The sequence below is a fragment of the Hirundo rustica genome, chromosome 7 (assembly GCF_015227805.2).
Source record: "Hirundo rustica isolate bHirRus1 chromosome 7, bHirRus1.pri.v3, whole genome shotgun sequence".
NCBI classification, from domain to species: Eukaryota; Metazoa; Chordata; class Aves; order Passeriformes; family Hirundinidae; genus Hirundo; species Hirundo rustica.
This window is the reverse complement of record NC_053456.1, coordinates 22,571,404-22,594,308: the sequence shown is the minus strand read 5'-3', so window position 1 is coordinate 22,594,308 and position 22,905 is coordinate 22,571,404. Positions and strand designations below refer to the sequence as shown.

Genomic DNA, 22,905 nt, shown 5'->3' with positions numbered 1-22,905 from the left:
AATTGGACATCTTTATCTCTGAGGTCTGGAAACCTGCCTAAGAGGTGTTGCAGGGATATTTCAATGAACTATATATTTTTTCAAATAGAAATGTGTATTTTCCTAGGCTTGTGGGCTACTTTGTTGCTGTGTGTTTATGGTACATATTACACTAAATTCTTGATATTTGCTTGATGGCTCTAAATGTTATCATAAAACAGATAATCAAATGGTCAGATTTGGTGTCAGGAAGGGTTTCCTCTAAAGAACAGCTCAAGATGAATTGTCATGGGTTTTTTTCTGTGGGGCCAGGTGTTTTTTTCAATCATGTTATCAAAAATTACTTTTACTAATTATAACCTTGTTCGAAGAAAATCCAGAAGACTGATGAGTATAACTCATTGTCCTGGTTTAGGGACAACCCAGGACACTTATATATTCAGAGACATGCATTATGAAGCATTCAGTAGTACCTTCAGTCTAAATCTTACTAAGAGAAATGCTGGGTATTCCTGCAGATTCTGAAGTATAGAAATAACCCTGGAGCTTGTGTTCTGTTTTCTCCTCTCATTAGTATTCACAAGGCATTGCAGAAGGAGAAAGGAGCCCAGATCTCTACTGGTTATACACAAGAAAAACTTTTCAGGAAGACTGGTAATACAACAAAATCATGGAAGCCTTTGTGCAGCCATACTACATTATTCAATCAGAAGCAGAATAAATTTTTCAAGAACAAGACTAAAAGCTATGAATTCTGCAGTTCTGATGGTAACTCTCAGATACCTTAGTAACCAGAAAGGGTGATGTTAATATTTCATATTTTTATTAATAGATTTTTCACTTAAAAGCTTGGAATACCAAAACAACAATAATACAAAGGCTCGGGAGGATTAGAATTTTGTTTGATATATCTGTCATTAGAAAGAAAGCCTGAGGGTCTTGAAAGCTATGATGTTTACTTGTGTTACAGTGTAACTCTTAGATACTGTCTATATTAGGAATTGATTACAAAAGTTAGTTTCTGTTGTTTTGTTGGTTTGTTTTTGTTTGTCTGGGTTTTTGTTTGTTAGTTTGTTTTGTTTTGGTTTGGTTTTTTCCTGGATAAACCCCTGTTCTCCCGTTACCTAAGGAATAAAGTTTTTACATTCAGCTGTCTTTCTTTTCTTGGCAAAACTCCCTTAAACCAAGTAAATTATTTTGGTCAGATGGCTTATTAGAAAAATCTTGTTTGCTTGAAGTGAAATCTGCACTGGGGCCCTGTTACAGAAGCATGTCAGAGGAAACCTTTGTGGTCAACAGCTGGTGAAGCCTTTGTTTCTGCCAGTTACTGGAGATGTGCCCTTTGGGCTGGATGGGAGGTCTTGGTCCCTAGTGAAGTGTTTCCTGAACTTCTGTCAGTCTATTCAGTTCTCCCTAGCTGTTCTTCATAATAACTTCAAGGCTTGATATACTTTTAGAAAACAGCATTTTGCATCTCCTGTGAATTGCCGATCTTTCCTGAAGCAGAATGAAATGTTCATACAGCAGTTCCTGCCATCAAAAGTATTTCCCCCTGGAATAGTGACGCAGAACCTATCTTTAGCTATAGGTTATATGATGAGATATCGAAAACTTCTTAGCAAATAATTTTGCTAAAAATTAAGTCAACCTCTGACCTTCAGCAAGTTAATACAGGCTTAATAAGAAACTGTAATTAAAACAGTATTGTTGTTCTAGCACTGATTCACAGTATCCCCTTGAGCAAATCACTTTACAGTGATTTCTCTTCTGAAACATAATTCTAAAAATGGCATTAGATGGTTCCATATGTGCTATCAGATTTTCAATTTTAACTGTTTTTACTTTATAATAAGGAAATAATTTTCCTTCCTTTTGACTCAGTCTGATCTTTTGAAGCCTTGTTGACTGCTTTCTTTGCATGTAGCATCTGTTATTTGAACGGATTTGGTTAAAAAAAAAACCAAAACAATTTTTTTAAAAAATCCATTTCAGCAGTTTGTTCAATAGTCCCAGCTTTGCATCTAGTATTTCACATCTCTGTCCCAGCTTTATCTATAGCGTTTCTCACTCCCCAGAAACTTGTGCCACCCTGCTGTCTTTGATTTGTTTGCAAAAGCATAGCTGCTCTTTAACTGGCAAACTCCTGATTGTACATTAGAAGGAATTCAGTCCTCCTCCATGCTATCTTTACAATTGTTCACCTGAGAAATTCCTGTCTGCATCCCAGCAGCTGGAGTATGTAAGCAGCAATATAGCTGTAATGCCTGTTAGGAGGATGCAGCAATGTGTTCCCCCTATATCTGGGAAATGGCTGTTTGAACCTGTGGCCACAAATGAATAAAACTCTTGTCCTCATCTTTCATGGGACCTTTCTCTGTCAGCAGCTGAAAGCAAATGCCTGGAATGAGGCAAGCATGGGATGGTATTTCTCTCAAATAGCCCACCAGCGTACTGTTATTTGCAGCTCAGGGCCAGACATGTTATCTGTGTATTTAATACCACCCCAGGGATTTTCTGCTTAGGAATTCAGGCATTTCTTGAAGCAAGAAAACCTTATAACTTTCACAATATCCTGCAAATTGTGTGAAGAACTGCCATGCGACTTCAATTAATTTCATGCTATTCCTTCTTTTTTTGCTTTTAGTGGACAGAGTGAAAGGTCATTCCCTATTCATTTTCATGCCAGTTTCTTTGCCCTAAAAATCTTCATAGTTCTTACCTGATGCCGCAGTTTTTTTCTGTTTGCTTTGGCAGGAGGGGTGCCTGCTCCCCAAAACCCCTGCTCAGTGCCTCTTCACCGCTCTGACCATTGGTACTTTCCATATCTGGAGAATTAGAAGACATTTGAATCAATCTTTTGTACACTTGAGCCTGAAAAAACAACTGAGTTTTCTTAGCATTTTAGAGCTGCCTTTTAGTTACACCCAGAACTGTTTTTGAAAGCCTGGCCATGTCTTCATTGCTTCTGTTGCTGTCACTGTGTTACCATGAAAATAAAAAGTTTTGTTTGTCCCTTAACTAGCTAGTTCATTTTGCTGATTATTAATTTTGGCGAAAACTGTGTCTGTTCATATGAAAGATTCCAGAGTGTCCTGAATCACTGAGGATGCTGTGGTTTTAATTCAAAAAACCCCAACCTACAACAAAGCATGAAAAACATGGGTTACCAGTAAAATTAGTCAACAAGTTAAAGAGCTATTGGGCAGCCAGATTATGTGTTCTAGACTAGAGCTCAGTGAAATTATGAAAGCTCAATGAAATTATGAAGTAGTTTAACCATAAATTATACTAATTTTTCACCTCTTGCATAGCTGGCAAGCACTAAATTAGGGTTAAAACTATACTATGATGATTTTTATACTTGAAATGCTGAAACTCTAAGAGAATTGAGCCCCATTGTTCATAATAGTGAATGCTGATCAAAAATTTCAGGCAGGAAATTATGCAGAACGCTTCAGGTAACCCTTAACAGGTTTCTTGAACTGTATTTATAAAATGTTTCCTGTGACCAGCATAGTGGGAGAGGCGAGGCACCAGGAAGAATGCTTCATTTAACAGTGCTTTGTGAAAGCTCTGAGTAGGACCCTTAATTGTTAATTTGGTCTTTGGGGAACCTTTTTACTTAGAATAATTATCCACATACATTTTTAGTGAAAAAAACCCCAGTATTTATACTGGCAGCTATTAAGGCAAAAGTCTTTGCACTGAACTTGACATGAATTTAACCTTAGTATTAATTTGCTGGCAACTTGCTGTCCATGTGGTAGAACAGGTAAAAAGAAAACCTTGGGTTTTTTCTCTTTTCTGGTTTTTTTGGGGGGGGGGGGTGGGGTTTGTGTTAGGTTTGGGTTTGTGGGTTTTGGTTGGTTTTTTTTTTTTTTGTAAGAAAAAGCTCTTGCTGCATAAAAAGAGACTAGCATTTTGCAAAGCTGGTGTCATGGTTACAAAGCAAATTCTTTGATAATAGCTCTCCAGTGTTGTGGCATGGTTTTAGTGCCAAGCAGCGATGAGCTTTTGGACATCCAAGAGCTGGGGATTTCCTAGCTGTCATGTGGTGAGTGTCAGTGGGATATCCCATGTGGGATATCTTACAGGACAGCAGGACCACGTGTGGTGGTCTGAGCTGGAGCAGCCCTGCAGACTGGTCCCACCGAGCAGAACAGCTGTGAAAATGGTACTACTCCCTACCAAGGAGAGGAGCCTTTGAAGGGAGGGAGCTTGCCAAGACAAGCTACCATAAAGACAATCTGAATTTTCTTTTTCTGACACCCCAAGCAGAAAATATACCTAGAGGGGCCTGTGTACTTGCTTCTGTGCTTGAATCACAAAGCTTGGTAATCTGCTCCAGACTAGGGTTTCAGGGCTTCTTCAACTCGAAGTGTAAAGTCATGAGCTTTTAATCCTGAATGACCAGAAATTTTGGTTCTCAGTGGTGGCAAAGTTTGTTGCTACCCTACCTGACATGCACAGCAGCTGAAATATCACCTCTATAATACAGCTGTTTCAAGGGTAGACTCTGATCCCTAATCTCTTAAAAAATATCAAATAATTCTGAACTTCGAGGAGTTGGTAAAATTAGATCAGTGAAGGTGTGGATGACTTACAAAAGCTGAAGTCTGCCTGCAGAAGTGTTAAACCAGCAGATTGAAAAGAAGCTTCTCAGTAACAAATTAAAGCAACTACGTTTTGGAAAAACATGTAATGTAGACACTGTAGCTTGCCCTATAAGTGGAGAAATTACCTCTGGTTTTGATTGATTTCGTGAACATCTGGCCACTGGGTGATGAACTCAGTAGTTGCTGCCAGACCAAGCGGTTCAGACAGAAATGGAAAGCATTTTATTTTTCTGGGTGTTAGGAAGTCACCATACGTAGGAAGCAGAGGCCATTCCAGTGGGATATGAAAAGCCACCGTAAAAGCCTATGGGAATGAGCTTGAGTCTTTTTATGTGCCCAGCTATCAGTTTGAAGTTGTTGCATTAATGCTTACTTTTGGAAGAATAAAGAGGGGGATTGTTGGTTGATTAGGGTTTTTCCCCCTCAACCTATTACAGGTTTTAACATACTTTAAAAATTAAAACTAATATTTAAAAATTAAATTCCGTTCTCAGAGTAGGAATGGTGAGAAACTTACTTGATAAGCCTCTGTGTATAAGGAGGATTCCATAAAATGTATAGGAAAATGAGTTCCACTGAGTAACCATTCAGCGATCATGTTCCTCACTGATGTCATACTTCAGTAGTGTGTTCTGAATATTAAAACAAAATACTTCAATTATTGTTTCATCAGGTACTTAGACTTTCTTTTTATGAAAACTGAACTAGAGATGAATAATCAGAATTGATTCTAATTTAATTTTATTATAATATGCATGGCCTTCTGCTTTGCATCTGCTGTCAGTTTTGTGGATTTTATTAGAATAGATATGTCAAGTCAGATACTAAGATCTGGTTTTGCTTATATAAAAAGATTAAATGTTAGATGCTTGTAGTAGTATGTGTTGTTGGAGTGGGAAGTATCTAACCATTAAAACAGTATCTCATGAATATTTTTAAACAGAACCTGCTTTTCTGGCATAGTTGCTGTACTTCTGATGGGAAGTTACAGTGAGACTTTATATAAATATAATTGTGAACACTTGAATATAACTGTGAATCATGAAAGTGAGTATCAGGAACAATAACCAGAACATTGTGTATCTGGATGTATCTTTTACAATGGCAGAGTTACAACAGCAGAACTGTGTTAGGTTTTTTCTTTCGCATTTCCTTTTGTCTCAATATTTTAATTCTGTGAATTGATTCTGCTTTTCTTGGAGAATAAGGTCTCTGCAGTAGGTGCTGCTGCGAGTATCTGCTGCCATATCTAGCGGCATGGTTATAATTCTCCTGTTAGTATGGCAGTGGGACTACTGAATTAATACTCAATTCCGTGGTCTTGCGATTGTACTTTTGCAGTAACCGGAGCTGCATGCTGATACCTTATCACTTTCATTTGTCACAGAAAAGAACCCCAAACAGTAATGGGCTGATTGTTAAATAGCGTTTAGAAGCACATGTAAGGATACAGAAACCGTAACCGCTTTAAGACAGGTTTTTGAGGAGAGAGGAGAGGAGGAAGGAGGCAGGAAAGGGCAGGGCTGAGGGAGTGAAAAGCTGTGGCAGTCCCAGGCTGAGGGCACAGCGACGAGCCACGGAAAGCATCCTGCGCTCCTGTGCTTGAGGCTCGCACTCTGCGCTCCCAGAAAAGGGTCTCACCCCCTCTAGTGGCTTGCATTTCTCTTTGGTGGTGATAACACTACAGACTTCAGGTGAGCCCAAACACCTAGAGGAGGGACTCCCAAAGATAAGGGGTGACCCTCCTACAGCTTCGTGTTGCTGCTATTTTTTGTACACTTTTAGCACGGCAGCCTGCTTTGTAAACGACAATTAAGCGTAAATCAAGCTGGCCGTCCTTGTGGCGCCGGTGCGCGTTGGGACGGGCGCTCGCCCCGCGGGAGCGCGGCCCGGCCGGGGCTGGGCGCGCCTCGGCAGCCGGGGCCCGGCCCGCGCTTGGCCCCGGGGCGGGAGCGAGCGCTCCGCGCCGTCCCGGCGAGGCACGAGTGGCCCGTTCACAGTGCCATCAAGTGGATGCCGGGCACTACGGCGCCAGACGGCTCCTCCAGTTCTTAGCCCTTTTTATTACCTCAAAATCCTACTGAATCTCACTTCACCTACTTGCACTTCCGATTCTAACACCTGCTTAGGAGAGGCTTCTCGTATCTGCCTTCGATACTGAACAGTGTTTGCTATTTCTTTGTCCTGGCTTTGTTGTGTAGCCTCAGACTTTATTCGCCTCCCACTTTGCAGCATTCTTCTGAGGCTGACGAGATGAAGAGACTTTAAGTGTATTTCAGGTATCATCACTCAAAAATAGTCTTCTGGCTACCTGATCCAAGAAATGGCTTGCACTCAATAGCTGTGTCCCTGTTCATCCATAAAGTTATCCAGCATCTCTGAATGTATTGGTGCTTCAGGCTAGCACTATCATCAATTATTAAAAATTGAACATTTCCTTTTGTTAGATGCTGAAAGTGGCTGGACTTGTTCTGACAGAACATTTTTTCAACTTACAGCTTTATCACATTTTAGATGCTTAAGGTAAATGGGGGTTTTTTCCTCAAGAAAAAACTCCTTTGAGTTTGCTTTTTTCTTTTAGTGTATTCAAAATATTTTTTTTCCCAAAAATTTGAAAATATTTTCTTTGACAGGCTATTGCACATTAAAATTCTGGAAAGGAATTCTTGACACTCGGCTGTGAGCTAGCTGGGATATACACAGCTTGGGTGCTATGAAAAGCCCAACACTGTTAATGTGGTTGAAAAAAGCATTTTTTTCTTTTAATTGCATCTTCAGGAGCTTGTCATTTTGCTTGCTAGTTTATGGCTTGTTCTACATCTCTCTCATTTTTCCTCTCTTCCTCAACAGCTGCATCACCATTTTTGCAACAAGCAGTGTTGTCTTCCTTCAGCACATTCCCTTTTATCCTGTTACTATGCTTTTGCTAGCATCCCTCTTTTTCCTTATGCCTTGTGCAGATGGAAGTATTTGTGATCTATTAAGAGTCTTAATAGGTTTGCTATTTGATAGAACTCATGTGTCACTTCTCATTCAAACACTGAAGAAGTGTTTGGTGGCGGCAAAAAACTCTTTCGGTTTTATAACAACTTCTGCATGTTCAAAAGGCTACACAGTTAAGAAATTCTTCCTCATATTCACATGGAGCTTCCTGTTAATCAGTTTTCTGCTCACTGCATTTTGTCCTGTTGCTGGCACCATGCAGCTCCTCCAAACTTTTTTTACGAGAGAGAAGCTCCAGTCTCCTAATCACTGAACCTCTCCACTGAACCTGCTCCAGGATTTCTGTGCCTCTCTGGTACTGAGGTGCCCAGAACTGGACACAGTAAGAGAGTGTTCTTCATTTCACATTGCTCAATAGAATAGAAAGTGCATTAATAATGTGCATGTTAGCATTTCAAGTGTTGGGCTGAACCTTAAAGTCAGTAGCTTTATTCACTGGGCTCTTCATGTGTTGATAGCCATGGGAAGCAACTAGGCTCCTTTATGGAATATAAGGCTCAAGCCAGTCCCCAAACTGATGTGCTCTTGTCACAGTGCAAAACAGAGAAACTTATGTGGTTTGTGCCTGTACAAGAGGAACAGAAATAAGAGGTTCATGGGCATATACAAGGGAGAAATAGCAGAGCCCTGAGTAAGGTAAGTTTTTGTCTGGAGACTAACTCAGAGGGTTAGCACTTAGAGCAAAAAATATGCTCCAGATTATTTTCTTCTTGGTTCAACCTGATGAGACTCAACACACTCATTATATATTAAAAAAAAAAAAATTGCTTCAAGCAATATCTACTTCTTTAGACTAATTCTCCTTTTAATGACACCGACTTGCAGTCACAATTGTGCTAAACAGGCCTGAAAAAGTGTGTAAATGGGCCTAAAGCAGTGTGCAAAATTCATTACTTCTATCAAAATATAAATATTAAAGCTGTACCTGTTTAATTGCCTCATGATGAGAAATATCTCCTCAATGAAACAAGTCCAATCTCAACTCATGTATTTGAAGTTTCCCTGTGCACTTCTACGAATTGCAGAAGTTTTTTGTGATAGCCATTCATGACTTGGCTTTTGCCTTCAGAAATCCAAAGAGTATAAAATGACTGGTTGATACCTTTGACATTTCTTTTGCACTTACGGGAACATGAAAAGTACCAGTTTGCTACTGATTTTGTTAATGCCATTGCCAGTTTCTGCCTTCACACAGTGTGTGGGAAGGGAAAGATTTTTTCCGTAAATACAAATTACTTATAAATTCAAGTGCAGCTTAGGTGGGTTTTTTTGGGAAGAAAGTATATGGGTGCTGAACATATGAGCAGGAAATTGATTTTTATATTCAAAATGAAGCTTTATGGGTATTTGTGTATTTACTGCAGTCAGTCTGGTAGTGCTGGTGTAGCTGTTGGTAATGACCCTGTTTAGGTATGGTAGGAAGTGTAACCTTTGTCATCACGTAAATCACATCTGCAGGATGACTGTGGAAGTCCTGGTTTTCAGCATGCTCAGCCACATACAGGACTGGACACTGCCACATTTTGACACAGAAATCCATGGTTTCTGTTTACTTTGGCTTTATGTCACTTCATTTCCCAGCTGCTAGCTGGGAACTTTACAGAGTCAAATTATACATAGTATAACTTTACAGAGGTGTCTCCTCCCATGGAGACCTAAGAGCAGTGACACTGCTACTCATAGTCCCCAAAAAATGGAAATATTGATGTGCTTTCTCAGCTGCAGGATGAGGAGGAGGTCCAGCAGCTCTGAAGCAGGAGGCTGCAACCCACACTGGCAACCAATACAGAAAACAAGCAATGCCTGTCCAGTGCCTGGCTGAACCTCAGTACAGAGAAATTGTGGTAGAAAGGAAAGAGCTGCTTGGGGAACAGGGAAAAATTCACTGTTGTTACAGACAGATTTATCGAGAGCTTAAACTTTCGCAGTATATGGGAACAGGGGAAAAATCTGGTTTTCAATTAATATTTCTTAGGAAATGAAAACCTTTTGTTCTTTTTACTTCTGTAATGATTTCATGGTACTTTGAAATCTTCTACTGATGTTCATATAGAAGCAATGGCTTGCAGTAAGCCTCCAGGTCACTGGCAGAGCTGAGAAACCACAACGCTCTGACTGTTTACTTCTATGTGTGCTGGCTACTGGACCTAATCTTCTCTTCCACTTAAAAGAGAGAAACAATTGTATGCTGATTATATTCTGAGTGAGATGGCGACATTGAAGGCAGCATAACTGCAGCTATCATGAGGAAAGGTGCATTGTTGAACTGGTTAGAGGAAATTAAGAACCCAGTGTAACTGTTGAGTGGACAGCTGAGTATTTGGGGACAAATAAAACAACTCTAACCAGGTGTTTAAGAACAGTCCCTTAGAGCAGTGAGGGACTGTGACCTGCCAGGTCAGTCTAGGGAGAAGGTATTAAGGCACTCCAGGCTTTTAGGCTGGATTTGTTTGCAATTCCTGTTGCAGGTGGCAGGAAAATGCCCTGTAGTGCTTGTGGGGCCCTGTGTGCTGCTCTGCACAAGTGGCACTGCCCAGCCACCAGCGAGATGGCGTGACACTGCTGCTGGTGCAGAGATGACCTGCCAGCCACATGCATGAAAGCAGATAAAATCAGAAATACTCCTGTGCTCTGGAGCCTCCTTTGCCCTCTCAGTAAGGATTTGGTGTTTGGCTTTCCATGAAATCTGCACAGCGGTAAAAATGGATAGATGGGGAAGGAAGGAGCAGCAGCGCCAATGCCAGAAAAGGCTCGGTGTTAGACCAGCAGCTGTGAGAAACAGGAGATTGAAAAAGTGTGTGTAGGGTTTGTTTGGTTGTTTGTTTTGGGGCGGGGGGGGGAAGGTTTCCCAGTGGTTTGGGGCTTTTTGTCCTGGGATTTTTTTGTTAGGTTGGTTTTGTTCTTGTTGGTTTTTGGTTGTTTTGGGGTTGTTTTTTGTTAGTTTTTTTATTTGTTTGTTTTGTTGTTGTTGTTGTTGTTGTTTCCCCAGCATATAAAATCAGATTTACAGCTACAAATTAATAATCATTTGTTTTCAGAATCGCTGAACTCTTTGCAGCAAGCGCTTTATTTATAAAATGTCTTAGGTAATTTGTATAAGGCTATAGAGCTCTTTGATTCTTTGGATTTGATAGTACTGCACCATCTATTGGTCTTTTTCAGTGAAATCAATTTGTGCTTTGAGTTCAGTTCCTAAAAACACCATAAAATTCACTGTGACACAGGTACTGGTAAAAATTTTGTCATGAAAAAGTAGCAAGAACAAATCCCATTTACAAGACTGTATAGTAAATATTTCAGGACAATTCACAGGCAGGCCTGCAGAATTCACCCATTCTTTTTTGGCCTCTTCTAGTTCCACAAATTAAAAAAAAATACTTTCCTTATGGAAGTAGTGATTTTTTTACTACTGAAAAAATAATAACTAGTGAATTGAAGACATTTTTTATTTTGAGAACTATTAGATAAATAAGTTGCTTCATCAGCAGAGATGAAGTTGAAAATAATTTGAGAAGAAAATGAACTAAAAAAGAAGACAAAAGATGAAAAAAATGAGTGGGTGTAAGAACTGCGACAAGATTGAATGCGTATCAAAAGATACTTTAAACTAAGAATGATACTTTCTTAAGCAGATAGGAAATACTAGGCACTGGGGAAATATTTAAACTCATGGAAAAGAAATAAAAACAGGAGGAGAGCAAATATGGACAAATGTGCAGTGAACTGAATTTGGATTTTTTTGTTGTACTTGTACTCAGCTGTAAGAAGCAGGGGTGTATGACCCAGGGCACTTCCCTGGTCAGACAGCTTTGTCTTGGTGAGTATTCATTGCTTGATTAATGACAACTTGGGCAGTCCAAAATTATAGAGACAAAAAAAGAGCAAACCTACTCAAACTCTAATCAAATCAAAGAACACTGTTCTATTCTTGCACTTTTTAGTAAAATATCTATGAGGGGAGCATAGCCTGTCTGATGAAAGGAATAGGTTTCCTATTATTTCTGTAGATTAAAGACAAGATATCCTTACTCAGATTGTGAAGTTATTTTAACCTCTGGTACTACAGAATCAAGCTAAATTAACTCTGATACTACTTAAAGTCTAATTAACTATGATACTTCCTAACTGGAAGCAAAGTCTTATTTTGCTGAGTGATCTGTAAAAGTTTAAAATAATTTGGCCCTGTATTGAACTGCTAATAACATAGGCAGAGGCAAACCCATAAGATCAGTAAATTTGCACCAAGGAAGACAGCAGCATATTGATTTCTGAACACAGCTCAGCTACCTGAAATGAAGTGCTCTCCATATTAATATTAATGTTAATACCTTACAGTTTTTCTTCTGAGGCGCACAGTGCAAAGTACGCAAGTATGTGTGGAAGAACCTTGTGCTGCTGGAACAAAATGCATGTCTATAAGAAATGGGATCAGGCTTGTTTATGTACCTGATTTTCTGTATACAGGCTTTGTTGGGGTTGTTTTGTTTTGTCGTGCGTTGTTTTGGGGTTTTTTTTTCCATTTAAACAGAGCTTTGTTTAGATACACAATCACTCCAATCCAAGATCTAAAACACTATATGATTTTCAAAATTAAGGGGCAGGATGCTTACCAGGCATGATATTGACATCTTTGAAAATCCACACTGCAGCAGATGATTGTTTTATCTCTCTGAGGGTGTAACCCATTGTATCTTTCATAATGCTCTTCTCACTGAGGGGTCATTTAGGCAGCTGTTCTGAACTCTTCTTTTTCTGTGCTCTTCACCAAGTTGCCCCAAAGAAAGCAAGGAAGACAAATGGCCTCATCTGAAGCTGTAGTAAAAACACTTCATAGCCACCTGCAGAAGAAGGAGAAAGAGATATGTAATTGGTACCAAACACTGATGCTTCTACAATCACAGCTAGCAAAAGCCTGAGCACTGGGGAACAGTGTCAGAAGGCAGAGACTATAATGTGAAAATTTAAATACTTTTCTGGACCTGTGAGTGAGTCACTGCAGGCAAGACTGTAATCATAAGTTTGTGGCAACCATATTTTTGCTTGAATAAAACGCCTTTTTTTCCTTTTTAATGTCTTCAATGTGCAAGTCTACAAGTATAAAAAACTGCTATAGGAAATAATTCCAGTAGCTGCTGTGAGAGAACACAGGATGGGGTTTTTTCTCTGTGTGTGTGACCTAGGAAGCCTGTGCTTATTTGTAGCCGTGTGAAAGTAGTATGTTACTACACCGAACGCATAGAAGTCTGTAGGATAAAACTGCAATGTGGGTTTTATTAGGGAGAAGCTGCATCCAGTTTTCAGGGCTCCTCAAAGGCAAACAAGCTCAGTGTCCCCAAATTGTCTGTGCTTCACAGACAAGCACTTTAGGTAAATAATGACTGGTATAGTTACACCACCAGAATTTGGCAGTGCTGTTGCAGTTTATAAATAACTTTGTCTAGAAATCAGATAGCAGCATGTGCAGGTGTGAGTCATTAGTGCAGGAGACACAATGATGTGTGGAAAAAGCATGGCTCACGTCCAAACCAGCCCACACACTTTCATCAGCCCCTTGAAGTCTGCAGCACAGAAAATAAATTTTTCAAGTCAGGATGCTGAAGCCCACCCAGACTTAAAATTCAAAGGTGCAGTAATATAGAATCCAGTGCTTCTCTCAGTACCTTGTTGATCAGTCATGCTCAAAAGTTAGTTTTGTAAATCACTAATTTAGTGAGTTAATTATCACAATTTCAATTAACATACACAAATGTGTCAAAGCTGCTTTCTGTAAATCATTGTTTTAGAACACATACTTGTTAAGTTCTAAAGAATTAAGAAAATATCCAAATTATTATGATTTTTTTTTTTTAAATTTCATGAGTTGAAAATGGAAACAGTTAATGATATTGACCTCCTTGGTTGCAGAGTTAATGGAGGGTGTAATGAAGAAATCAACAAGTACCAAAATAGCACTTAGGATAAGGTGCTGGTTTGGGAGAGAATTCAAAGGAAAGAAAAAATGAGCTTTTAGTTCAAGAACATGCCTGATTTAGTTTTAACTGGTCTGGCAATTTTTTTTCCTTTCAAGGCTTAACTTAAGTTGAAAGGGGATACCTTGAGTCCTGATTCCAGGTGAGAGTTCTCAGCAAAATAACTGGATTTTCAAACAGGATTCAAGTTATTTCTATAACTAAAGACAGAAGTAAGTGAATCTTTTTTCATATGAAAGCACATTTGCATCCTAGAACTGGTATGTTTTCAATACAGCAGATTGAATCATTGTTTATCTTCGTAAGTTGCACATTTTACTATTTGTTGGACAATCTTTTTGCCATATGTCTTCTTTTTCCTGTTTTTGCAGTGAAGAGAGAAAATTGAAGTACAAGTTTGGATCACTTTTTCTAAAATTTTGAAGTTAGGTCTTATCAAAAGGTTACCATATATTTTTTTGCTTACTGTCATTGAAATTAAAGTTAGGATTCAAAGTTCTGTGCAGAGATGAAAATCTACTTTCCTTTTTCTGTTGGCACATTCTTGGACTAAACAGTAAAAGGTAATATTTGGACATCCTGGTAGACGCAGACCATCATAATAGAAAAAGCAGGGAATGTCAAACCATTCAGGCTGTATTAAAAATTACGTGGTTCCACAGACATTCTGTTAATATTTATGCTCAGCTTCTTCTGACTGACATCTGCAAGGAAAGGGTGAAGAAATTTCATGTCAGCCTGCCTTCAGAGAAATTAGTACAGCCAGAGCTGATTAAAAATGGCCTGAGGCATCAACCACCTTTCCACATTTTTAAAGACAACAAAATTCTGTAAATTGCAGCCATGCAAATCCAAATAAAGATGTCAGAGGTATAACTGGAGGCTCACAGCAATGTAAATCAGAGCACTATTTGGCTCAGCTACTTTTCTGCTCTTGTTTCTTGAAACTGTCTGATAATGAAGGAGAGGTAATCTATAATTGCTCAACATACTTTTCTGTAAGTAGTTTTACTAAGAAAGCAGTTTAGGAATTTTTCTGTACTTTGTGATGGTCCTTCTAAATCTCATTTCATTTGAAACAAATAAAAATTAGCCCTTTTTTCCTGCTTGTGGTTTTTAGAAGTTATTCTGTTGTCTTGGCGTCAGATTACTTTTCATTTGTCACCAATTCAGTAGTTGCCAACCTCAAACCACTAAGAATACATAAATTTCCTTCCAGTGCATTTTCTTTCACTTTACATAGTAACTGTCCTAAAGATATTATTACTATGGGTGCTTTTTTTTTTTTTCCTTCCTCAGATATGAACTGAACATGAGGGTTTGAGCTGTTTTCTTAAAGGCAAAAGCTTGTAAGGTTTATTCCCCTACTTTCTCATGTGAAACATAATCACAATGTAATGGGTACAGATTGCAATATGTGTTAGAAGTGCTTTTAATAAGGTCTGGAAATGCTATAACTGATACCAATTCAAATTACCTAATTTGTATAATCAGATGCAAGTAACAGTATGTGTCAAGTATGTCCAGTTGTATAATCAATTCTGCTGGAATAAGATCCTGCACTTTTGCAGAAACATTGCATTCCTAAGAAAAAAATTACGAGTAAAAATGATACATTGAAAATATACTACATTCTTTGCCATTATTTTTCATCTAAAAAACTGGGAAAAAGAGTAAGAGCGACTGTCTGTAGAGATGTATGAAGAGTAGACAGGTGTCACCAGCATGAAGTGCCATGACATTCAGTACAATATTAGTCACTAAATACAATAAATTTGAAACAGGCAAATGTAGAAGATCACTGGCGAATTTCCCAATGTTGAGGAGAAACTCAACAAAATAATGTAAGGATATATGTAGAAAGTATGGTGTGATTATGTTGTGTTGTGGTGCTTCTATGTATTATGGGAGAAAGGGTCAAGTAAAGATGCATCTTGGTTGGAAGAGAGATATAAAATGATGTGATGAAAGGAAGAGTCACTTCTGCTATTTGTTGTCCTTTGTAAGATATTTCCACTCAGTTGAAGACTTTTTCAGTTTGAGGGCAAAGTTTTTGCTGCCTAAGAAACACTAGAGGTGCTTTGTTTGATGAGCAGTAATGTTAAGGGAATACAGCTGGTGTCTTGGCTCCTTGGCTTTATTTTCAGCTGTCGCCAAATTATGCATCTCACTCAAGAAAAATTGCTGCATGTTTTTTTTCTAGTGGAACGGAACCAACCCCTTCCATCCCCCTGGAACTGATGCTGCAAACAGTGAGAAGTTGTGTGAGCAAAACTTACTCCCACCAGGCACAATGTAACCTGCTTGGTTAATGTGCTGGATTCAGGCATTTGTGTTCCATTTGGAGCTTCAGTTGGAAGGATTTTGCTGACATTGGCTACTTCAGTCAGGAAAAAATGCCCACCTTGCTGAAAGAGGAGCTCAGCATGGCAATGGATCAGGCTTCTGCAGGAAGTTCTGCCAGAAACATTCTCTCTTAAACAAAGTCCAATATGAAAAAAAGGCTACTGTTCAAGTAATTTCTTCTTCAAAAATCACAAAACACATCTTAAAGTATGTGAGAGAAGAACCTGAATAAAAACTTATTAATATCACCGGGATCTCAGTGCAGACTGTTATATATAAATTAGCTAAATGTTTTCTTTGTTAAACTGCACACAGCATTCATACAACAGCAGGATTAAGTTTCACTCATGGCTCTACATAACATGTCCAGTTTTGGGCTTCCCAGTACAAGTATGTCCATGAATGTACTGGATAGAGTCCAATAAAGGTACAGAAAGAAGATTAAGAAAATGAAACATCTCCCCTATGAGGAAAGGCTTAGGGAGCTGGGACTGTTTAGCAAAGAAGATAATGATTGTGGGGGAATTTCATCTCTGACTACATAGGGGATGGTGGGATACAAAATGGTATAGTCAGGGCTCTTTTCAGTGGCAATGAATATATGCTCAAAAACGGAAAACTCTGTCTGAAAGTCAGGATACACTTTTTTACTGTGAGAGAGACCAACAAGTTGCTCAGAGAGGTGGTGAAATCATCATCCTTGGAGATATTCAGAAGCTGTCTAGAATAACTCCTAAGCAAAAATCTTTAGGCAGTCCTGCTTGAGTGCAGAGTGCTGGACCAGGTGACCTCTAAAGGCTCCATCCAGTCTCAGCCAGTTTGTGATTCTGGTCCTGTATCTGCACTGTGGCTCTAAAGAGAAAATTCTAATTCATACAAAAAGTGAAAGAAGGCATCTTCATTCAGTTATGGATAAGTCAAGAATTAGTAGAGGTAGATTTCAGTTTGTGTACTCTAATACTTATGGTCTTCAGCAGGAAGTAAGTGAATAAATCTATTTTTCATCGTGAACAAGAATTGGGAGTTGCTAACTGAGTTGTAAGCAGAACTGTGACTTGAAGATGGCATTCTCATAGTATGGATGCACATAGAATTTATCACTTGGTTTCAATGCCATTCAGTTAACATGGTCAATTACTATATATATTGTCTGCCAGACGACAGATGAGCACAACTTGAAATGGAAAGATCGAAGTCTGCAATTGTGTTGTAGGAAAGATAGCTCTGAGGTGATACTTATTAATTCTCCTTTGCCAATTTAAAGTTCTGATCTGCAATTCCTATTTTTAGCATTGGTTGTATCAGTCTTCACAACTCTCACTTTACCAATACCAAAATCTTCCTGCCTCATGCAGTGACATTTATAAAGCTGGCTCCACTGATTCAAGCATAGTGGAAGCCAGGAGTCTTTCCAAAATTTTGACAAAATCTTTCTCTGTGACCTTTTTCCTCCCTTCAGAAATCAGTTAATTTTTCTTTGGCTCAGTTTTGCTGTCTCTAGGTAAAAATTACTGCCTGACATGCTGTAAAACTTTGTTCATGGTCTGCCAAAGTGCTTTGAGACACTGAGATTTAGGCACTGCAGAACTGCCTGCCTTACGTAACAGCTGCAGGCTCCTGTGCCTGGGGGCTGGCCTCTAGTGACTTCTCTTCAAACAGGGCAGAGCAGAGCAGCCAGGCAGTAGCAGCCCCTCTTGGTCTCTCTGGAAAACATTACACAGGTGAAACGTCCTCTGTGAATTATCGCAGCTTGATTTTTATTTTTTTTTCTTTCATTTAAGGTGATGACATAATTTAGATATTTCAAATAGAACTCATGTTCATCCTTTGAAGGAGAGGAAGTTTATTTCCGGGTAGGAGTTGTGATTTTGAGGATTCATGGCCTTTTATGATGCTTCTTATCCCTGTTTTTTCAGATGAACTAAGCATTTCTTCATAACACTGCTACAACGCCCTGCCAATGTCCAGTGGGTGGAACCTCTAGAGTTGATAAAGAAACATCACTTACAACTGTTGGGTTGATTTAATGGCCTTCTACCTGCAGGTGGTCCTGCAGACATAGCCCAGACCTCCACCATCCCGATCTGAGAGTCCTCAGTAGCCCTTGCAGTGAGGAGTCTCCATGCTGTCAGTATGTTTATGACATAGAGACATATTGGTTCACTGATTTTATCATACTGCTGTAACTTTGCAACCCCCCTTCGGGCTGCCTGCAGGCTGAGTTTTCCTTGCTCTATAGCTCAATGTGCATTTGCTGAAGCCCTGGGGCTAAGTGCTGATGCCAGGCATTGTCCTTACAGGTGCTTACACTGGCATGGTGATGCTATATATCTGTTACCTCTGCTCTTTTTCAGTTCATACATTTCTGATTTTAATAGAACCACTGTTATTCCTTGTGTAACTTTTTCCCTCCTCTTGTCCTGATTTTCCCTTCTGGAAATCCTGGCTTGATATCACACGTTGAATAACCGAGTGGCAGTTTGACGTGTTTGCTGGGATGGGGCTTATCGGTGGGCATCACTGATTCAGGTTTGTGTAAAATATAGACATTTCTAGTGGAAATCGCTGGATTTTGCATGTAGGAGGTCAGATGATTGGATCCTAGAATAGCAGCCATTTAAAATACATTTATTTTTGGCTCTCTAGTCTTTAGCAGAAATGTTTTTGTATTTCAGATTTATTTGGAGCAACACCATTTAAACTGAGGTGCTGTAAGGAAATTTACAGTGCAGTTATTCTCCTTTTTACTTTATACCAAGTGCTAAATTTAATGCAGTGTTTATGTCTTACCAAATATTGTTAAAAATATGTTTAATAGCAATTTCCAATTGGGTTCCTGACAGTTTAATTCAGCATGGCTTATTTAGATTTTTAGAGGCTCACACCTGGTAGTGAGGGGAATAATGAATAATAACTATCTGGATATTATCTATCTGGATAATATCTACCTATCTATCTATCTATCTGTCTTTCTATCTATCTGTCATGCTAGATAGTAGGTCAAGAAAAGTTCAAAATACCTGCCAGAAAAAAAATAGATTAGTAGATATGTTCTGACTGTTTATACAGTTTTACAGGTATATTATGGTAAATCGAGTTCAATGTGTTCACGTGTTTCCCAAGTTTAAAGACCTTGAGTGCATAGCAGAAAACAGAGAAGATGAGATTGTGTTGCACAAGGGAGGGCAGTGATGGGGCCTGCAGAAAAGTCAGAGTTGAGCACATTTGGCGGCACTCCCACCCTTTCCTGCCCCTTGGTCCTGCATGCAACAGTCTCCCAGTGCCACAGCTTGTGAGGACAGTGACCTACATAGGAGTCAGGTTTTAAAACCGTAATAAGTCTGCTTCTACCAGAGACATGTTTTGTAATCTGTCTGGTGACGCAGTTATCTAGTTTGAGTGTGTGCCAGTAATTCTGTGAGGCAGGCAAGTACAGAGGCAGTGCTGAAGGATTGCTCCCGTGGTCCTTTTCAGGCTGTTTACAGACACCAAAAGCTTCCAGAGTTAGATAGTGAGTTTTAGAGGGCAGAGATGCTGCTGTATGTTTGCAAGCATTAGCGCATTTTTATGGTACTGCATTAATAACCACATGCAAATACAAACTTAAACAAACAAACAACAACAACAACAACAAAAGGGCAGCAGAAGTTTGGCCCAGGAGCTTCTGCAGGTTTAGTTATACAAGCAGGAGCTATGTGCCCTGTTTGGGTGCCTACAATTCATGGAGTGTTTTTGCCAACCAATTGTTCTTTCCGTGACTGGGGTGGAAAAATAATTTTGGTAAATAGTGCTTAGAATTGCGATAACTTAGATTACAATTAGATTTTATCAGATGTGTGGCTAGCCAGACCCTGCATAGCTGGCAGGAGGTAATGGAATTTGGGTGAGCGCTTGTGTTTAACCATTTTGCAATTGGATTAGGTTTATTGCTTTCAGAATTCAGTAGAATATTTCATTCTCTGAACCCATTTTGAACACATTAGGAAATGTTTTAAAGGGCAGCTGGCTTCCCTGATTTGGTTTCAAGTGTGTCCACAAAACATTTATCACTTTAAACTATAGCAAAAGCATTTCCTTTGAAAGGACTTCTTTTCTCTTTCTAGGAAGGCTGTACTAGCTCCTTTCCCCACAGGCTCACCAAGCAAGCTGTGTAAAGAGAAGTGGCTCCTGTGGCCGCTAAAGAAAACAACTGAACCAGACAGGCATTTGCTGAGAGCTCAACCTGGAGTTTGTGCCAGAGTGAGTACACAAGCATTACTGAGAAGCTTCTTTCTGCTGTCAGACATCAGAATTGTTTTCTTTTCTGACCACAGGCAGGGGTGCTTGGAGTATGCCAGAAGCCGTGAGTCAGACTGTATTGGATAGTTACGGCAGCGTGTGCTCTCGGAGAAGGCTCAGTGAGGGCGAAGCCGCATGCAGGGGAAGGAAGCAGGGTAAATGTCACTGCATTTGCTGAGGCTGAAGTCAGGGCTGCTTTCCAGCCAGCAAGCGTGAAGCCCACATTTTACCTCTGCAGTGTGCTGCCATTGCAGCACTGGCTGCTTTTCACCATTAGCTAATCACTTTCTGCATTGCAGGTCTGCGTACATGCAACTTTGTTGCTTTTATACCTTCCTCTCAAAGGAGAAAATTTCAGAACTTGCTTCCTGTGAGGCACAAAATTCTAGAAAACGGCCTTCTTTTGCAGCTGGAACCAGCAGGGGTTTTCCTTATGCAGCGAGGGAAGAGTTTGCAGATTCCATAAGGACCCTCATCCCCAGGCTGTGCAGCGAAGGGAAAGGCGGTATCTCTTGACGACATGGATTGTCAGAAAGAGCTTGCCCAGAGGTCTCCCTCCTGTTTCTGATGAAAAAAAGACTTGTATCATGTGTGAAGTTACTGTGAAATCCAAACCCAGATGATGAGAAGAAACCCTCATTTTTAGCAGTCCAGAGGAACACTAAGAAGCATTTTATTAACTTATGTATTCCATGTCTCATCCTCTGTGAAAAGCTAGGTGAAAGGAAAATGAGTGTCACATCTCAAGGCATTGTGCTGCCGTAGCATAGATGTCCAGATGCTGATGTGCCCAGACAACTGTGCAACCAGGTGTGGAACTTTTGGCCTGTAAAATTGTGATTATGAAGAGGAAACATATGGAAGACTGCCCTTTAAAATTCTGAGGGAGCACTGGTGTGTTTCTGAACTGATGCCATAAAATAAAAGTAAAGTATTCACTAACAAGCACAGTTTGTAGCTTACTTGTCCTAGTAGTTAATACTGCAGAATCTGGATATGCTTTCCACTTCTAAATATCAAGCTCCTGCTTCAGTTACTGTTGTGGATTTGAAGGTCTCACTTTGGGGATACAAGTCTGGAGATGTGTGGAGATACTGAAGCAATGGAAATAGATCCTGTGGGAAGCCAAAATTTTTGTAACTATGGTCAGCCAGACATTTGATCTTCTGATGTAGTTTTGAAGTAAAGATAAGTCATCTTCAAGACCTAGCTGAAAATATAGGTAATTACATAACTGAATACTAAAACTTATTGTCTTATTGTAATTATACTGTTGTTTCCTTGGTAGTTGTTTTAATACTCCTAACATACAATAATGAAATAATAGAATTTTTAAAAGAAAAATGTGAGATATTGAAAGTGCCCATTACTTCTTTTCATAGGTTTCCTGCCCTGATAAAATGCTGAACAGCTTGTGATTACAGCTTTTTAGCTTTAGTATACTGCTGTGAATTTGTCAGGTGAGTGTAGTTGCTACCCAAGGATACTTATAGGAGGCGTAATTAAGAGAAACTGGGCCAGGTCACCTGGACCCTGAATATTCAAGTAATTCACAATATAAACGTGTTAACTTGAAGTTACTGTATCTGAATGCCTTATAGTTGTCATGAAAAAAAATCCAACAAAAACTAGTCTCTTTCAAGATCTCAGCACCTTCATTATGTTGTTACTCAGCCTAAACACCATTTTTATAAAATGTACTATTACATACTCACTGATGTGTTTGTCAATATGTCACACAGTACTGATGAATCATTGCATCTAATCCTGTTAGGCAAAATAATTTAATGAGGCACATCTGTTAAAGCTGGTTTTGAGTTTTTTTAATACTGCCTATTTGCTTTCTTAGAAAATCACTTTAGTAAATCTCCAGAATCTTTTCCTTTGATTAATTCAAAATAGATGTGAAAGGAATTTCCCTTTCAGATTTATTGCATTTTGCTTCAAAACTATTTTTTAATAGCCCTCAGTTTAACAAAGGGAAATTACTTTATGTACTTCAGAAGGGTATATTGCATTTTTTTCTGTGAGTTTCACACAAATACTTTGAGCATTGGTGTAATGGAAGCACGTGGCATACTCAGTGTTTGGGCCAGTTTTTACCTTGGAGCACCAGAAAATTAGTAATTAGTTATCTGTCATTTAAAAGGAGGAGGAAAGGATATGTCTATCTCATGGTGTTATGTGCCATTTCCTCAACTTTTTACATTCTCCTTGGAGGGAAAATCCCTGAAGTGTGACTCTGACATAAAAATACCATCTGCTTACAGTCTGTGCATCAGTCAGATTAAATATTACATATTTGTATGGAGTCTCCACAGTCATAGCATAAACATGTTAGAGGTGCTTTTAAAATAGTCTTAATAATGCAGATCTAAATAGGTAATATGAAATAATGATGCAATATCTGCTTTCTATCCCACTGAGCAATTTTGGTTAAAAAAAAATCTTATTTAGAGGTCATTTACCACTAGAAACATCTTCATTCTTTGTGTACTTAGTGCTGTATTACAACTTGCCAGAAATGGTTTAGTGGAAAGTCACTTTGACCATTCAGAGAGTACAAAAGAGGAACAACAGTAGGCTTTTGTTTTGACAGTCTTAGGTAAACAGGAATAATGGAACCACAGGCCGATTCCTCTCTACCTGACACGTTTTTTTCTTGGTTTCTTCCTTCATAATTGTTGACATTTATTTCTTCTACTGGTTTTCTT

The 22,905-nt window shown here is 39.1% G+C and overlaps 1 protein-coding gene across 2 annotated transcripts in view; it reads left to right on the top strand.

Annotated features, from left to right (window-relative positions):
* PDE11A (phosphodiesterase 11A) overlaps positions 1–22,905 on the top strand; it is a 109,808-nt gene that overhangs the window by 17,568 nt on the left and 69,335 nt on the right. The window contains exon 1 of one of the 2 annotated variants that reach the window (XM_058421328.1): positions 21,574–21,651. The exons of the other annotated variant lie outside the window; for it this stretch is intronic. The gene's annotated coding sequence lies outside the window, so the exon portion shown is untranslated. Of the gene's footprint in view, positions 1–21,573; positions 21,652–22,905 lie in introns of those variants that run through there. 2 annotated transcript variants of the gene reach the window in all.